At 51.8% G+C, this 5,000-nt stretch overlaps 1 protein-coding gene and 1 non-coding gene across 3 annotated transcripts in view; one reads left to right on the top strand and one right to left on the bottom strand.

Moving 5' to 3' along the window:
- The window catches only part of LOC143279807 (uncharacterized), a 61,490-nt gene that overhangs the window by 21,427 nt on the left and 35,063 nt on the right, over positions 1–5,000 (bottom strand). The gene's annotated exons all lie outside the window — the stretch shown is intronic.
- Trnak-uuu (transfer RNA lysine (anticodon UUU)) lies at positions 822–898 on the top strand. Its single transcript has one exon. It is a non-coding gene; the product is annotated as a tRNA-Lys (tRNA).

Genomic DNA, 5,000 nt, shown 5'->3' with positions numbered 1-5,000 from the left:
CAGCTATCATGTCCCCAGCTCAGATTATGTTTCATCAGAAATGAAATTAGAGATCTGTCAATTTTTGTTGTGTAATATTGTTTTCACTGAATATGGCTGAGGAATAAAGATTTTTTTTTTTATTATTTTTTTTTGGTTTTCTTTTCTTCTTCTTCTTTCTATTATTATTATCATTATTATTTTTCATAATCCTGTGATGAAAGTTGCAAAGAACACAGAAATGTATCTATATTATTCTCAGAGCAAACCTCACATAAAGACATTAAAGCAATGGAAAAAAAAAACCCGAAATAAAAAAGAAAAAAAAAGAAAGTAAAATGAAAACTCATAAAAATGAAAGTAAACTTAACTCCTATCCACTTCGATCCTAACAAAACATCTGCTGAGGATATAGATATTGATAAGTATAATGAAGTTTAATGAATGAAAATCTCTAGCACGAAAAACAAACAAAACGGTAACATTTCATATACAAAAAAAAAAAAAGAAAAAAAAAAGAAAAAGAAAAATGTTACTTTGATCAATCAAAGTGAGAAATTCTGGCCCTAAATTCTGCACAATGCAACACAGCAAATAACTGCCATTTCTATACACCAAAAAAAAAAAAAAAAAAAAAAAAAAAAAAAAAAAAGCACTGAATCAATTATGGAGTCATAAATACACTTTGGTTGTTATTTTATGGGTCATCAATACGCAGGCAGTTATAAAGGAGAACCACAAGGCAATTTTGACCCTGTTACAGCAAAACAAACACACTGAGCAACATTGTGTTGTATTCTTTTTTTTTTTTTGTCACAACAGATTTCTGTGAAATTCAGGAAGCCCGGTTAGCTCAGTCGGTCGGTCGAGCATCAGACTTTTAATCTGAGGGTCAAGGGTTCCAGTCCCTTACTGAGCGCTTCTTTTCCCCCTCAAGGCCTGAATAAACATGTTGGGTTATGCTGCTGGTTGAGTAGATGTGGTGTAGTGTGTATATACACAGTGTTGCCTCCCTGAAGGAGGGATTGTGGTGTAGTGTGTATATACACAGTGTTGCCTCCCTGAAGGAGGGATTGTGGTGTAGTGTGTATATACACAGTGTTGCCTCCCTGAAGGAGGGATTGTGGTGTAGTGTGTATATACACTGTGTTGCCTCCCTGAAGGAGGGATTGTGGTGTAGTGTATATATACACAGTGTTGCCGCCCTGAAGGAGGGACTGTGGTGTAGTGTGTATATACACAGTGTTGCCGCCCTGAAGGAGGGATTGTGGTGTAGTGTGTATATATACACAGTGTTGCCTCCCTGAAGGAGGGACTGAACTGAACTGAACTCAGGCAGCTCTCCTTGGGGGACAGCGCCACTCACCACTCACCACAGTGCCACTCACCACACCACAGTGCCCACACCACAGTGCCACTCACCACACCACAGTACACACCACAGTGCCACTCACCACACCACAGTACACACCACAGTGCCACTCACCACAGTGCCACTCACCACACCACACCAGTGCCACTCACCACACCACAGTGCCACTCACCACACCACACCAGTGCCACTCACCACACCACACCAGTGCCACTCACCACACCACACCAGTGCCACTCACCACACCACACAGTGCCACTCACCACACCACACCAGTGCCACTCACCACACCACACCAGTGCCACTCACCACACACACAGTGCCACTCACCACACCACAGTGCCACTCACCACACCACAGTGCCACTCACCACACCACAGTGCCACTCACCACACCACAGTGCCACTCACCACACCACACCAGTGCCACTCACCACACACACCAGTGCCACTCACCACACCACAGTGCCACTCACCACACCACACCAGTGCCACTCACCACACCACAGTGCCACTCACCACACCACAGTGCCACACACCACACCAGTGCCACTCACCACACCACAGTGCCACTCACCACACCACACCAGTGCCACTCACCACACCACAGTGCCACTCACCACACCACACCAGTGCCACTCACCACACCACAGTGCCACTCACCACACCACACAGTGCCACTCACCACACCACAGTGCCACTCAACCACAGTCCCACCCAACCACCAGTGCCACTCCACCACACACACACAGTGCCACTCACCACACCACAGTGCCACTCACCACCCACCATGCCACCACCACACCACCAGTGCCACACCCACACACCAGTGCCACTCACCACACACCACACCAGTGCCACTCACCACCACACCACAGTGCCACTCACCACACCAGTGCACACACCACCACGTGCACACACAATCCACCACCACACAAGTGCCACTCACCACACACCCACAGTGCCACTCACCACAAAATCCACACACCCACAGTGCCACTCACCACACAGTGCCACTCCACACACACCACATCCACCACACCATGCCACCCCACCAACACACCACACCACGTGCCACTCACCACCACCACACCACAGTGCCACTCACCACACCACAGTGCCACACACCACACCACAGTGCCACTCACACACACCACACCAGTGCCACTCACCACACCACAGTGCCACTCACCACACCACAGTGCCACTCACCACACCACACCAGTGCCACTCACCACACCACAGTGCCACTCACCACACCACAGTGCCACTCACCACACCACAGTGCCACTCACCACACCACAGTGCCACTCACCACACCACAGTGCCACTCACCACACCACAGTGCCACTCACCACACCACAGTGCCACTCACCACACCACAGTGCCACTCACCACACCACAGTGCCACTCACCACACCACAGTGCCACTCACCACACCACAGTGCCACTCACCACACCACAGTGCCACTCACCACACCACAGTGCCACTCACCACACCACAGTGCCACTCACCACACCACAGTGCCACTCACCACACCACACCAGTGCCACACACCACACCACAGTGCCACTCACCACACCACAGTGCCACTCACCACACCACAGTGCCACTCACCACACCACACCACATGCCACACACCACACCACAGTGCCACTCACCACACCACAGTGCCACCACCACACCAATGCCACTACACACAACAGTGCCACTCACCACACCACAGTGCCACACACCACCACCAGTGCCACTCACCACACCACAGTGCCACTCACCACACCACAGTCCACACACCACACCACACACTCCACCACCAACCACACCCACAGTGCCACTCACCACACCACCACACACAGTGCCACCACCACACCACAGTGCCACTCACCACACCACAGTGCCACACACCACACCACAGTGCCACACCACACCACAGTGCCACCACCACACCACATGCCACACACCACACCACAGTGCCACTCACCACACCACAGTGCCACCCCACACCCACCACCACAGTGCCACTCACCACACCACAGTGCCACACCCACACCACAGTGCCCACACACCACACAGTGCCACTCACCACACCACATGCCACCACCACACCACAGTGCCACTCACCACACCACACCACAGTGCCACTCACCACACCACAGTGCCACACACCACACCAGTGCCACTCACCACACACCACAGTGCCACTCACCACACCACACCACACCACAGTGCCACTCACCACACCACAGTGCCACTCACCACACCACACCACACCACAGTGCCACTCACCACACCACACCACACCACAGTGCCACACACCACACCACACCACAGTGCCACTCACCACACCACAGTGCCCACACACCACACCACAGTGCCACTCACCACACCACAGTGCCACACACCACACCACAGTGCCACACACCACACCACAGTGCCACACACCACACCACAGTGCCACACACCACACCACACCACACCACAGTGCCACTCACCACACCACAGTGCCACACACCACACCACAGTGCCACTCACCACACCAGTGCCACTCACCACACCACAGTGCCACTCACCACACCACAGTGCCACCACCACACCACACCACAGTCCACTCACCACACCAGTGCCACTCACCACACCACAGTGCCACTCACCACACCACAGTGCCACACACCACAGCACACCACACCACAGTGCCACTCACCACACCACACACACCACAGTGCCACCACCACACCACACCACACCACAGTGCCACTCATCACACCACCACAGTGCCACTCACCACACCACACCACACCACACCACAGTGCCACTCACCACACCACACCACACCACACCACACCACACCACACCACAGTGCCACTCACCACACCACACCACAGTGCCACTCACCACACACACCACACCACAGTGCCACTCACCACACCACACCACAGTGCCACTCACCACACCACACCACACCACACCACAGTGCCACTCACCACACCACACCACACCACAGTGCCACTCACCACACACCACAGTGCCACTCACCACACCACACCACAGTGCCACTCACCACACCACACACACCACAGTCCACACCACACCACACCACAGTGCCACTCACCACACCACACCACACCACAGTGCCACTCACCACACCACACCGCCAACTGTGACTTTTTTCTCTTTTTTTCTGTTTGCAAAAACTTGTTTACCTGTTTTACTTTCAAATTGGATTTTCATTCAGCAGAGCTTTGCCAGGGGCAACATTTTGTTGCTATGGGTCCTTTTCATGTGGGCTAAAATGTAAGCTGTACACGTGACCTTGGTTTATTGTCTCTTCCAAACGAGTTTGTATGCACTGGTATCTATCTAACTGCTGTTCAGAAGGATTTTAAAAGTCAGGGTAGTCCAAAAACCAATATCACCCGTGTTTCATTCTCTTCCTCTGCTGTGTGTTATCTTTACTGCCTGCTTCCTCTCTCCACCTCTTCTTGTTTGAACAGCACAGAATTAAAGCACAGAATTAGAGCATAGAATTAGAGCACAGAACTAGAGCATAGAATTAGCTACTCTTGTCAGTTTTTGAGTATCCTGTACAGCATTCTCTCTCTCCCCTTCCTAAACCCCCCCCCCCCCACCTCTATAAATCCTTTTCTCCCTC

Source organism: Babylonia areolata, chromosome 3 (assembly GCF_041734735.1).
Source record: "Babylonia areolata isolate BAREFJ2019XMU chromosome 3, ASM4173473v1, whole genome shotgun sequence".
NCBI classification, from domain to species: Eukaryota; Metazoa; Mollusca; class Gastropoda; order Neogastropoda; family Buccinidae; genus Babylonia; species Babylonia areolata.
This window is presented reverse-complemented; position numbering and strand designations above follow the sequence as displayed.